Source organism: Pleurodeles waltl, chromosome 4_2, assembly GCF_031143425.1.
Source record: "Pleurodeles waltl isolate 20211129_DDA chromosome 4_2, aPleWal1.hap1.20221129, whole genome shotgun sequence".
Taxonomy (NCBI): Eukaryota; Metazoa; Chordata; class Amphibia; order Caudata; family Salamandridae; genus Pleurodeles; species Pleurodeles waltl.
The window spans coordinates 374,753,224-374,768,006 of record NC_090443.1 but is presented as its reverse complement, the minus strand read 5'-3'; positions in this window follow the sequence as shown (position 1 = coordinate 374,768,006).

The following is a 14,783-nucleotide window of genomic DNA, read 5'->3' as shown; positions in this document are numbered from 1 at the left end:
TTGCACCTGAATAGGGCAGTTCCTGCCAGGAAGAAGAGATGGATGCTGTAGGAGTGACTGCCACTCTGCCTGTGCTTTTCTGTGCTGGCCTGCTGCTTTCTGCTTCTGTCCTGGGAGTGAAAGCACCAAACTTGGCTTTCTACATCTTGATTTCCAAGGTTCCCCAAGGGTTTGAGTTCAGCTTGCCTCCTGTTAAGAAGTCACAGGGACATCAAAGACTTAATCTGCGATCTCCTGGGGTCATCTGCTGAGAGCACTGTCCTGCCAAATGGTACCAAATCCAGTCTGGGCCCTTGAAGGAGGTTTTTGGTGCTCCAAGAAAAAAATCCATGCATCGACTCACGGTTTTCCACGCAGTGTGTCAGAAGAACCACTACTTTGTGAGCTTCGAGCACCGCATATCTCAAGTCTGTGGTGCACCACCCTGACTCCGATGCAGTGCCTGCTTTATTGCTGTGAGATCGACGCATCGCAGCTTAACGACCGACGCAACACCGATGCAACGTCCCTGGGTGCCATTTTCTTCATGGACACTGCACCACAGTAAGGACCCAACGCTTCATGATGTAAACAACGCATCACCTCCCCTGTGGCTGTAAGGAACCAATGCATCACCTCCCCTGCCTGGCAGTAAGGAACCAACACATCATCTCCACTGCAACAGTAAGGAACCAAATCATTTCTGGATCTTTCAACGCATCACCTCCCCTGATTCCCACATTATCTTTGTTTTTGAAGCATCTCAGGTACTTTGCCTCAGTCAAGTGCTTCAATGATTTCAAGGAACTACAATTGCATTTAATCTTTTAAAAGTGATATCTTTGTTTGTGAATGATGGATTTTTGTCATTTTCGTCTAGTTTAACTCAGATAAATATTGTCTGTTTGTCTAACTGGTGTGGAGTACTTTTGTGTATTTTCACTGTATTACTGTGTGTGCGTGTGTGTGTGTACAAATTTGAGATAAACCTGATTGCTCGTGCCAAGCTACCAAGGGGGTGAGCAGGGGTTATTTTAGCTGTGTGTCTCCCTTACTCTGACTAGAGTGAGGGTCCGTACTTGGACAGGGTGCAAACCACTGCCAACTAGAGTCCCCATTTCTAAGATCCATTTATTTTAGTTATGGGTTGCTAGGCATGTAGGGGTATGGGGTGGAAAGTTAATTGAGTGATATTTAAGTAACTATTATTTTTAAATTGGAAATTAATATAATACTGTTTATACATTTTGCAAATTGGAGGATTTTTTAATCATATATATATATATATATATATATATATATATATATATATATATATATATATATATGATGCTCAGTAGTAATGTTTATATTTAGATTTTATATTTTTTCTAAATTAATATGGCTATGTAAATGTGCAATGTGCTTGAAGTGAAGTTGTTTACCCACAGTTGTTTAGATTGGAGTGGGAATAGCAAATCTTACCCCTTCAAAGTCCAACGCTTTCCCCATCATTGCTTAGTATGGAGTGATGATAGTAATCTTAAGCCGTCCGAACTCCAGCCCTTTCCCAGACTGGAGCGGGAATAGTAAATCTTACCTCTCCGACGTTCAACGCTTTCCCTACTGTTGCTTAGAATGGAGTGGGAATGGTAATTTAAACCCCTGGGATTTCCAGCCCATTCCCTACTGTTGGACAGACAGGAGTGGGAATAGTAAATCGTACCCCTGCGAAGTCCAACACTTTTCCTACTGTTGATTAGACTTTAGTGGAAATAGTAATTTGAACTCATCTGAAGGCCAATGCTTGTCCCACTGGTGAATAGTGTGGAGTGTGAATATTAAATTTCCCCCACCCCCAAAGTCCAACACTTTCTCTACTGTTACATAGACTGTAGTTGAAATAGTGCATGTATTATTCCTAGATTTAAATACATTTCCTAATATTGTTTAAATATATTTATTATTAATATTTGTTTATAATTTTAATGGAATAGTATTTGTTTATATTTTTAATTGTCTAAATTGTTAATACTACTTTTTGAAAATGTATTTTTTATCTTTTTAATTTTGTTTATTCAGTGATTTATATAATTGTTTTGGAATGGAATTGTTAATATGTCTTTACATTTTTTGCAAAAAAAATAAAAATAAAAATATACCTATATATATATTTGCAAAAAACAAAGGAGAACTCTGGGAAGTTCCCAATTTTAGGTGGAGAGCTGCTCTAGTAAGGAGCAGCCTGCAACACCAGCGACACTCTACATTTGCTCACCTCAAATGTCTGCTTATCTAGCAAATTATTAAAGCATAGGATCAGCACAATACTGTGCCTGGAGTGGTAAATAGCTTTTGTCATTTTACAGCTCGGCGAGGATGACACTATGTCAATCCTATGCTTAAAGATTTTGCTGTACAAATGGCAAAAGACTTTGGGGGTCATTCCGACCCCGGCGGGCGGCAGGCGGCGGGCGGCGGGCGCCGCCCTCCGGGTGGAAACCGCCCAAAGACCACACCGCGGTCACATGACCGCGGGGGTCATTTCAACTTTCCCGCTGGGCCGGCGGGCGATCTCCAAAAGATCGCCCGCCGGCCCAGCGGGAAAGCCCCTGCAAAGAGGAAGCCGGCTCCGAATGGAGGCGGCGGATTTGCAGGGGTGCGACGGGTGCAGTGGCACCCGTCGCGATTTTCACTGTCTGCTAAGCAGGCAGTGAAAATCTTTGTGGGGCCCTGTTAGGGGGCCCCTGCACTGCCCATGCCATGGCCAGGGGCCCAACGACACCCGCTCCCGCCAGCCTCTTCCTGGCAGTGTAAACCGCCAGGAACAGGCTGGCGGGAAGGGGGTCGGAATCCCCATGGCGGCGCTGCAAGCAGCGCCGTCATGGAGGATTCCCTGGGCCAGGGGAAAACCGGCGGGAAACCGCCGGTTCCCCTTTTCTGACCGCGGCTTTGCCGCCGCGGTCAGAATGGCCCGGGAAGCTCCGCCAGCCTGTTGGCGGTGCTTCCTCTGCCCTCCACCCTGGCGGTTTGAAACCGCCAGGGTCGGAATGAGGGCCTTTGTCACTATCTAGCTCGACAAGGATAACACTGTGCTGATCCTATGCTTAAAAACTTTGCTAGATAAGCAGACATTTGAGGTGAGCAAATCTAGAGTGTCGCTGGTGTTGCAGGGTGCTCCTTACTAAAGCAGCTCTCCACCTAAAATTGGGAACTTCCCAGAGTTCTCCTTTGTTTTTTGCATAATTTATGCGTCACTCTAATCCTGAAAGGGCCTTGGTTTGACTTATGCTGGGTGCTCCCTTGTGTCTGGACAAAGCTATACCCCTCTGAAGAGCTCTAATGAGAGCGAAACACGTGTCAGGGGTTGCTTTACTCATTCCAGGTTGGCTTGGATGGTATTTGACCAGTCCAAAGCTGTAATACTGTGCCTGGAGTGGTAAATGGCTTTTGTCATTTTACAGCTCGGCGAGGATGACACTGTGTCAATCCTATGCTTAAAGATTTTGCTGTACAAATGGCAAAAGACTTTGTCACTATCTAGCTCGGCAAGGATAGCACTGTGCTGATCCTATGCTTAAAAGCTTTGCTAGATAAGCAGACATTTGAGGTGAGCAAATCTAGAGTGCTGCAGGTGTTGAAGGTGCTCCTTACTAGAGAAGCTCTCCACCTAAAATTGAGAACTTCCCAGAGTTCTCCTTTGTTTTTTGCATAATTTATGCGTCACTCTAATCCTGAAAGGGCCTTGGTTTGATATATATATATTTATACATATATATACATATACACATACATAAATGTCACTTGGTTTATGAAGGAAGACTAAAAGACACCTTATTTAGTCTTGGCTGGTTTATTTTAGGACAAGTATTGTATGAGGATTTAATTTGCAAAATATTCTAATATTCTCTTCTTCTCGCCTTCCGATAGGTTCTTCCCAGGTATGGGCCCGCCAGCATTCTCAGAGAGAAGGAAAGACACAGGGAAGTGCTTGTTTCCCCCTTATTTCTAATTATAAAGAGGTAGGGTAGGATTAGTGCGAGCCCATCACCAGATCCTGTCCTAAGGTGCCTTGGTTAATGAAAGGGTAGTTCCCCCCCCCCAGTATAAGCAGAACCTTGACCTGAGGTGAAATGTGAAACAAACATATAAAATGTAATGAAATTCATGAGAACACTCTTAGGTCTGTTAGTGTTCTCGTCTTTGAGCCTTTGTATTACAGTAAAGTCGGGGGAACCCCTTGTAGCATAATCCATTACCTTAATCCCCATCCTATCTTACCCCTAACCCCCACCTGCTTCTTGGCACAAAACCACAAGCGCTTAGACACCTGGGTAAGCCACGCTCCTCCAACAAACAGGGTTTTGGAATTTTTAAGGGAGGTTTTTGCATGCAAAGGCATTCCCAGGATCACTGTAACGCACAATGGTGTCCAGTTCACTTCACAGGAGATGAAGGAGTTTCTGGAAGCTTCGTTTATCACGCATCATCGCACTGCCCTTTATGCACCGCAAGCAAATTGTTCTCTCTTGGAGAAGTAGGGGGCCATCTTCTTTGATTCCACTTTGTTCCTACAAGATCATACAACCTATCAGGTTAATGCTCAGTTGTAGAACTCTGAAGAAACTCAGTTACAGCTCAAGCCCATGACATTGATCCATAAAACCTACCCGCCAGGTTTGCTACAATCAACTTCTGTTCCCCCGTTCCAGTGAAACTTTGGTCTTTTATTGTACACTTTCACACATTACAACCCACACCTAGTTTTTAAAGGCTAGAGAAGCATAAAAACTTGTTTTACTTCCCATTGTCTTTTCATAGAAAAATATTTATATGAAATGTCTTTCCTTCCACCATATCTCCTGTGAAAATGAGGAATTTTGTTGCAATCTTTGCATGTACTGCACTACCCATGACCAGCTCATTCACTATAGGTTTATAAGTGCAGAGAAATTGGTGAAAGGAATAATAACTGTGAATAGCTACAAGGTTAAATCCAGGGACTCAGGAATTATATGATTCTGTGGCCAATGCATTTTCCACATAATTATGGAAATGATGCATTTGCCACATAGTCCATCATCTGCTGAATAATTTTCAGATCTGTACCAAATGGATTTAAAAGTACTAAAATCTGAGTAACACCTGTTGAATAGCAGAGGAAACCCTATGCAAAGGTTGACTCATCACCTTTCTGTTGCTTATTACTGTATTTTGATGTTAAACTTGCATTAATGAGGTGAAGCTTTGCCCAGACAGTGTTAATGTGTAAAAATGACACAATTACGAAGTAAAACTACCACAAAATGTGCTCAATTACTTTACACAGTGTGCCTTTTCCTGCTGTATAATTAAGGTAACCCTTCCACATAATTTGATTTTACTCTGCCGCATAATCCCAGTGGCCCTGCTTTTAACTTTTTTGGTGCTCACCACATATGCATGGACCACTCCTCAAGGTCTGCTCATGTACAAATTTATTTTTCTCCTGTAGCTGATAGCTTAAAACTATAACTGACTACCCAAAGTACCTGTAAAATGGCCACAGTACCTACCCATTTTCCTACTCAACCTACCCCGCTGAAATGTTTTACTGCACATTCAGACTGAAGCAAGCAACAGATGAGTGTATTGCTCCTATACTTAAGGTCAATAAAACAAATCCACTGATTTGCCAAACATCTGTGGCTGAAGCATTAATAGAGGGCAGATTAATACTAGCTATGTTTCTAATAAAAGAGTAGCTCTTAAATCACAGTAGGAATAAGGCATGCAGCTCCCGATTGGGGTGTAGCCCAGGATGTTCAATGATGTGTTAGAAGTAATATTAGAACATTGTAATGTTGGGAGCTCCATTGAAGACAGTGGAGTGCTCCGGGCTTTTACTGGCTGGTAAAAGCCCCGAGCGTCAACTTTCCAATGTTTTCTTTGTTCACAGTCACAGCTGTGAACAAAGCCTCACAGGGCCTGAGGGGATTTCAATTCCCTCAGTCGACGTGAGGAATTTGTTTTATTAAATTGAACATTCTGCCCTCTAGTGGCAGAATGTTCTAATAGCTTTAGAACCCACCGTAGTGGACTGTACTGGCCATTAAAGGCCCTCTCTCTTGTTTAATGGCCGGTAAAGCCGGCTATGGCGGGTTCTAAGGCTATATTAGAACATTGGAATTATGGGTGCTCCTTTGAAAACAATGGAGTGCTCCGGGCTTCTAATGGCCGGTAGAAGCCTGGAGCTCGAACATTTCAATGTTTACCACAGCTGTTGCTGTGAACAAAGGCCTCACAGACATTCACAAGCCGTTTGTTTTATTTATTAGAACATTCTGCCCTCTAGTGATGGAGTGTTCTAATAGCCTTATAACCCTCTTTAGTTGGGCTATACTTGCATTAAAGACCTGATCCCTGGTTAAAGGCCATCGCGTTCGGCTCGGGCCTTTAGCGCTTGAGCGGGCTCATAATGGCTGTTCTAGCCTGCTATGGTGGGCTATAATGGTATGATAATGACACAGTTAAGACTACCATTAGAGACAGGAATTGTCAGGAAGGTTGATGGAGCCACAATCAATAAAAGTGGATACAAACAGGGGGGTGACAATGGCAAGCCAGTCACTTTGATATCAGTTGTGAATAATTTAATGACATCTCTTAGAAGAAGGAGAATAGCCCAAACCCATGAAATGTGCATAGGCACAGTATGCCTGATAGCATGGATTCATTGATTTTATGAAATTTTATTGATATAGCAGTCATTTTTGCTTTATTTGAGCTCATTACATGTATTTCTTTTTAACAAGAAAGACGTTTAAAAATCAAAATCCTCCAAATTAGTTTTTGCCATAGTAAAATGTGAGATGTCATAGGTCTTTCACTAATGGAGGAGACATCCGTTACCATTGTCTATGCCCCTTTTCTTCCCAGTCCGGTTGCAAGCCTGCTGTGCTCGCTTCCCTCCTAACCTGAGTTCTGAATGGCCTAAGTCTCTCCCTCCAGCCCAATTTCTATTTGATATTCGTTATGCATACCATCACTCATCAGCTTGAGTCTTTGGGCAAAGGGACATAGATTCCATCATTAATGGCAAATTACAGTTTATTCAGTGTACTCTATTTACATGTGAGAGTGCACATTTTTAGTTTATGGGAAATAAAAGGTAGATTGTGGCTGTAGGAAACTTTGTGCAGTATCAACACTGTTTTGATTTCAATACAACTTGGAAATAGTAAGCCAAATAAGTTTTTAGGCTGAAACGTGGTCCTGATGTTTAAGATTAAAAATAATCCTGATGTTGTTATTGTGAATGCACAGAAGACACAGAGGCCCTCATTCCGACCCTGGCGGTTTCAAACCGCCAGGGTGGAGGGCAGAGGAAGCACCGCCAACAGGCTGGCGGAGCTTCCCGGGCCATTCTGACCGTGGCGGTAAAGCCGCGGTCAGAAAAGGGGAACCGGAGGTTTCCCGCCGGTTTTCCCCTGGCCCAGGGAATCAAGCAGCGCCGCCATGGGGATTCCGACCCCCTTCCCGCCAGCCTGTTCCAGGCGGTTTACACCGCCAGGAAGAGGCTGGCGGGAACGGGTGTCGTGGGGCCCCTGGGGGCCCCTGCACTGCCCATGCTACTGGCATGGGCAGTGCAGGGGCCCCCTAACAGGGCCCCACAAAGATTTTCACTGTCTGCTTAGCAGACAGTGAAAATCGCGATGGGTGCCACTGCACCCGTCCCACCCCTGCAAATCCGCTCGGAGCCGGCTTCCTCTTTGCAGGGGCTTTCCCGCTGGGCCGGCGGGCGATCTTTTGGAGATCGCCCGCCAGCCCAGCGGGAAAGTTGAAATGACCCCCGCGGTCATTTGACCGCGGTGCGGTCTTTGGGCGGTTTCCGCCCGGCGGGCAGCGCCCGCCAGTGTCGGAATGACCCCCAGAATGTTCTTTCATAGCAAGCCAAGATAAATGGTTTTGCCAAAATCAGGCTTAGATGAAACTAAAACTTTGGTCACTGCAAATCTTTTGGGGAAATTATGAAAAAGGAAAGATCATCTTCAATACCCTAAACTGATAGACACAGGACTTTGAACCACATGTTATCTGGAGTTCAAAAGGCATCCTGGAACCTAATATATTGCCCAAGATGTGAACTCAGCAGGTTAGCCTTGGACCATCATTCAATGATCCAAGGCAGATAGAATTGTCCCAGGTAGATATTTTATTGTACATAGACATGATCTCCATTTAACCACTTTGGTGAACATGATGGAATGATTCAGTAATGCGCACCGGTGGGCGTGTGCAGATGATGGAACCGTTTTGTCCTCGCACTGGCCTGTGGGAGAAGTGCTGGTGCTCTATCCGTGGGCAATACCCCCACCTTACAGGGGATGGCAGCGTAAGCGCTTCCACTGCCACCCCAACCCCCCTCCTTCTGCGATGTGACCCAATGACATCAGCACGCACGGCCAGGAATGCAAAGAGGCATTGGAGTAAAGGGTAGATTTTTTCCTTTCTCCCGGTGACCCTCTATAACGCATTTCTGCTGATCAGTCGTACATGAGGCAACGATCGTGCAGCAAGAATGCACCCACTAGCACCAGGGATTTTTTTTTGAGGAAGGAAGCGATAACTTGGGCAAGGGTCGCTTCCTATAACAGGGACAGATTTTCTTGCGTGGGCAGGTCGGCCGTATTTGGAGGTCCATCTGCCCCCAAAGAGCCAGAAAGAACCACTAGCACCATGTAAAATATAGGTTTATTCTTGGTATGGCCCCTTTTTTTGGGGGTGGCCTTTTCGGCAAGGGTCACCCCAATTGGGGAAATTTTTGTGTATATTTACTATAGGCCATTTCAACCATAGTTGGAGGCTTATCTGCCCACGGGGGCAAAAAAACATTAGACACCAAGCAAAGATTGTATGTGGGTGGGTTTGTGTTACTATCCTTGTGGGGACTTCGGTGTGATAACACAGTCATGCTGTGGGGACTTGGTTGCACTGTGGGAACCTGAGCACTGTGGGGTCCTGAACTCAGGTCCCCACAAGGCAATGTCTTCTAAATGATATAAAATAACTTTAGGAACATCTGTGTCAATTTGCACAACTTTTTAAAAAATTGCATTGTTGGGACCTATGTTTCATCAAGTGTGTTTATAATTTTGCTCAGCTCTGCTCTGTAGACAGAAGGCTGTACTGCATGCTTGAACACACTTTGCATTTAAACACACATTGCTCAACAGAAATACATGCTAGCATCAGAAAGGACAGACAATCAAAAGGCAAAGCTGCATAATCCTGTATTTACCTAAATATGTTTGTGCAAATTACCATTTTCTCAATGTATTGAAGTAAAAGCTTATTTACATGAATTTACTGAATTTAGAATTTTTATTTCTGAAAACTGTTAGTGGCTTTATAAACATTGCTAATAGCAATTTGGTTCATTTTTCAATCCAATACTTCACTATTGACGTTTGATCCTGTCTGCAATTAAAGAAAGGTGGTGCACTGCATTGAGATACCATATACACCTATGTGATTGTTTTTTGTTCCAATAAACTTACAGCAAAATCACTCTGGGATCTAAAATGGATGCAAAGATGCATTTTGGGCTAAGAAAATAGTGCAAAATGCAACAGAACACAAACAGTAGCTTGAGCTACCACTCGCGCTTGCTGGATGTGCTCTTGGGATAGGATTTTCATCCAAAATTACGGATGCGGTCGTAAATGGGCAATTCTTGGTAATTCTGCATCAAGGAGTAACACAGAATTACCACAATTACTTCAATAACTCCGGTGTTATTAAAATTACTCACAGGCCTAGTAAATATCACAGTAAGTGCTGCAGCGATGTTAACTTTACTGGCATCCGTTATCAATATTTTAAGAGCTAAATATTGATAAAGATGAATAACCAGCCTTAACATTTATACCATTGCTCAGCTCCATGATTCCACTTGAGTCTACCAGGGACATTAATCAACCAGAGATTAACCTTTGGTGATTTTATGTGGGGCCATCAATCTTCCATTAGCAAAAATCATGCAAAAATATGGTTTATGTGACAACAGGAAAGTTCACACATTTCACACAACACAAAAATTAGGAATTGCGGTCGACTACATGAGCAGAATAAAAATAACACTTGGGCCTACTCTCTAGTAGTATGTATGTATATCTTGTGGTACTCTGCCTAGTAAACCCAGGAAGCCAGTGATGGTGCTACAAGTATGCAACTGCACCTGTTGCTTATGGGTAGACTCTATATAGGACTTGCTTAGTGGTTAATTTGCAAGTACAATGAGTTGGACCTCAGTCGTTCTTGGGTTTACTCCATATTTCGTGATGGTTTATCAGCAGAATCAATTGGGTGAATCCTCTATTTCCCTGAGTGAACACCATGTAGCATTTCTGTGCTGACTTACAGTGCCTCCAATGAAATTGTTCATTTGATTCTGTTTGTTACACTTCAAAACTCCGTTGTCCTTACTAATATCCATCAAAGGTGGGCTCTAAATTTGAAAGTGGCAGCCTAAAGTTGGAGAGTACCTGCATGCTTGACTGCATACGTCCTCACACTCTCTCTTACACTTCATGCTTATGTGCAGCTACATTGGGCACTCTGTGCCATATGGTTTCAAACCTCACAAATATCAAAACATATTCCTCATTGGGCCAATCACAAACAACATACTTTCAACCATTTACTTCTAAAGTTACAGAGAACACTAAAGTAAATCAGTATGCTTCGCAACCTTACCAGTGGTGTGAAACACTATATAAATAACACAGTTTAGGATTGCCTTTAGGATTGCCGTGTGGTATGGAAAATGCTGTATAAATCCTAATACAGTAAAACACTTTGCTAAAGTAATAAACTTCTGTTTTCCTTTTTCCAGTGAAGGTGAAAATCCGGACTTGGAATGACATTGCACATTTGTTTCTTATTTTTTAGAAGCAAGTCCTTTGATGGAGGGGTGATTTTATTTTTTATGTGATTTTATTTTTATACTGAAGTGTTTCTGCTGAGTACTTTTTGCAAGCACTCGGCACATGGTTGTATTTTCCTTAAAGGTCTGGTGGATCCTGGGTTTTCTGGTATGATAGTGCTATTTAAAATACTGAAAAGCATTTCTGGTGAAGCTTTTACATGACTTAATGGCTTCCTGGGCTTGACTGTTTGCCATCAGACGAGCAAGTCCACTTCGAATTACGGGAATAAAAAGTCTTGTTCCTTCCTGTTTTACCTTTTTATTACGCATGTAGGTTAAATTTAGACCTCTGTGTTAAGTCAGAGTGCCAAGTAACACAGGTGACTGATTTATTGAAAAAATTAAATACTGTGGCCCTCGTTACAACCCTGGCAGTCGGCGATAAAGCGGCAGTAATGCCGCCAAAAGGCCAGCGGTAACCAAAATGGAATTAAGACCACGGCGGAAACCGCTCAGATAGACAGTCACTTTAACACACCGACCTCCACAGCGGTAGCAACAAGCACCTTTACCGGGGCGGTACCAACGACATCAAAAGCACGGCGGTAACAGAACACAGAAGTCAAAGGACTCACCTCTAGAGACACAAGGAAGAACGTGCCGCCATGGAACCCGAGTTGCAGGTGTTCTCCATGTTCGTCTATCTACTTCTTCACTATTGAACACCAACACCGGCGAAGACGACCACAGTGAGTACTGCTGCCTAGCACACAGGGGAGGAGGGGACAAAAAAGAGAGTGACATACATGCAACACGCAACACCCCCACCCCCAACACCATACACATAAACTAATGCAGCAATAAAAAATAATTACCCCGTACCCCTCAGGAATAATGCAAGGACCAAAGGAATTGATTAAAGTGAGTGTAATAATATAAAATTGTAGAAATTTGTGCTTCAAAATCAAAACAGTATATACATATATACAAATGTAGGGACACAGTCAGTCCACAATGTCCGTGGGCCACAGAGCCACATCAAATAGACCAAGGCCTCACTTGACTCCTGCAACAACACTGAGAGAACACCACAGGGGCATTAGGCACCTCAGGGGGACAGGGAACAGGGGGTACCTCAGCCGGAAGATGGTACAACACCACTGGTCCTGGAGGTGGCTACATGGCCTGTGCGATGTCCTGGGGAGTGCAAGGCCACAGTCTCTCAAGTGGGTGGTCTGCCCACTGCTTGGTCCTGGGGAGTGCAAAGCCACAGTCTCTCACGGAGGGGGTGAGTGGATGGCTTCTTCCACTGGTTCTGGGGGGGCCTTGTGTCCAGTGTGCTACATCCTGGCAAGGAGGGGGTGAGTTGGTGGCTTCTCCACTGGTTCTGGAGGGGGTCTTGTGCCCAGTGTGCTTCATCCTGACAAGGAGCGGGTGAGTGGATGGCTTGTTCCACTGGTTCTGGAAGGGGCCTTGTGCCCAGTGTACTTCATCCTGGCAAGGATGGGGTGAGTGGATGGCTTCTTCCACTGGTTCTGGGGGGGGCTTTGTGTCAAGTGTGTTTCATCCTGGCAAGGATGTGGTGAGTGGATGGCTTCTTCCATTGGTTCTGGAGGGGGCCTTGTGCCCAGTGTGCTACATCCTGGCAAGGAGGGGGTGAGTGGATGGCTTCTTCCACTGGATTCCGGGGGGGGGTCTTGTGCCCAGTGTGCTTCATCCTGGCAAGGATGGGGTGAGAGGATGGTTACTTCCACTGGTTCCGGAGGGGGCCTTGTGCTCAGTGTGCTTTATCCTGGCAAGGATGGGGTGAGTGGATGGCTTCTTCCACTGGTTCTGGAGGGGGCATTGTGCCCTGTGATGCAGATCTTGGGGAGTGCAAGGTCACAGTCTCTCACCTGGGAGTCACACCTACAGGATATGCAGGGTCCAGGACACACTACACCCCATGGAGGCAGGACTACACACTGCCTGCCGGCGATGATGGCTGCTCAGTAGTGGCAGTGGCGGTGCTGGTGTCGGTGCTGGCAGTGGTGGGGGGAGGCTCCAGCCCATTCACTGCGGCCTCGGATGGCTGCCCACTGGGGCTGCTGGCGGTGCTGGCAGTGGTGGGGGAGGCTCCAGCCCACCCCCTGCAGCCTCGGAAGGCTGCCCACTGGGTCTGCGGCTGCTGGCAGTGCTGCAGGCAGTGGTGCTGTTGGCAGTGCTGGTGCTGGCAGTGGTGGGGGGAGGCTCCAGCCCATCCCCTGCAGCCTCAGACGGCTGCCCACTGGGGCTGCTGCTGCTGGCTGTGGTGCTGGTGGCGGTGCTGGTGGCGGGGCTGGTGGCGGGGCAGGTGGCGGGGCTGGCAGTGGTGGCGGGAGGCTCCAGCCCATCACCTGCAGCCTTGGACGGCTGCCCACAGGGGCTGCTGCTGCTGGCAGTGTTGCAGGCAGTGGTGCTCGTGGCAGTGCTGGTGGCGGTGCTGGTGGCAGCGCTGGTGTCGTGAATGCCAGTGGTGGGGGAACGCTCCAGCCCTTCCCCTGCAGCCTCGGACAGTTGAACCGCCCTGGTTGGTGTTGGGGGCTCTGAATCAGTCCCAGGACCAGGATTCCTGACAATCCTGCCTGCAGGGGCAGGCCCCTTGCCTTTGCCCTTGGCAGCTGGTGATGCCTCCTTGCCCTTGCCCTTGGCAGCTGGTGATGTCTCCTTGCCTTTCTCCTTGGCAGCTGGTGGTGCCTCCTTGCCCTTGCCCTTGGCAGCTGGTAATGCCTCCTTGCCTTTCCCCTTGGCAGTGGGTGGTGCCTCCTTGCCCTTGGCAGTTGGTGGTGCCTCCTTGCCTTTCCCCTTGGCAACTGGTGGTGCCTCCTTGCCTTTCCCCTTGGCAGCTGGTAGGGCCTCCTTGCCTTTCCCCTTGGCAGCTGGTGCAGGCACACTGTCAGTGCTGATGGCTGGTTCCCTGGAGCCTCTCCCACCTGCAGTAGCTGCCAACACTACTGTGGCCGTGGACTGGGTGGCGGAGGTGCTCGGCTGGGTTCTGACCACCCTGGCCCGACGTAAAGGACGGGAGGGGAGGGGTAGGAAAGAGGTCAATAGCGGAGAGGAAAAGCTTCTTAGGAACACTGGGCCAGGAAGAGGGTGAAGGTTTGGGACTGGAGGAAGAGGGAGTGGTTGTAGGAGGTATCAGCCTGCTGTGTTTGGGTGCAGGTGCATAGGCTGGATGCTGTTGTGAGGTGGATGGCTGTTTGGAGTGCTTGTGTTTGTGTACTTTTGGAGGAGGGGGCACAGACAAAGTGGGACGGGACACAGGGTACGTGGCATGGATGTGGTGGTGGTGACTGCCAGTGAGGGGTGTGTAGGGATAGGCATGATGGTGATGGGTGTAAGTGGATGAGGATGTAGTGCATGCAGGTGTGAGTGGAGACGATACTGGGAGGGTGGTGGACGAGGAGGAGGAGGGGGACACAGTGGAGGCAGTGGATGTTGGTGTGTCTGCATCTGAATAGTGTCTGTGTGAGTGCCTATGGGATGATGTGTGGTGCTTGTGTTTGCCTGAGCCATTCCTGTGTGTTGTCTTGGGTGCATGCTGGTCTGAATATGTGCTTGGAATAGGTTGGGGTTGAGGAGAATGCGACTGGGTCGAGGAAGTTGGAGGGGGAGGCTAGAGACAGGGACAATGGCTGCCATCAGGGACGAGGCCAGAGCCTGGATTGATCTCTGTTGGGCCGCCATGCCAGAGTGAATGCACTCCAGGAATGCAATTGTTTGTTGCAAATGGCCTGCCAGCCCCTGGATGGCATTCACTATGGTTGACTACCCAACAGAGATGGATCGCAGGAGGTCAATAGCCTCCTCACTGAGGGCAGCAGGGCTGACTGGGGCAGGGCCTGACGTGCCTGGGGCGAAGGAGATGCCCACCATCCTGGGTGCGAGGGCACAG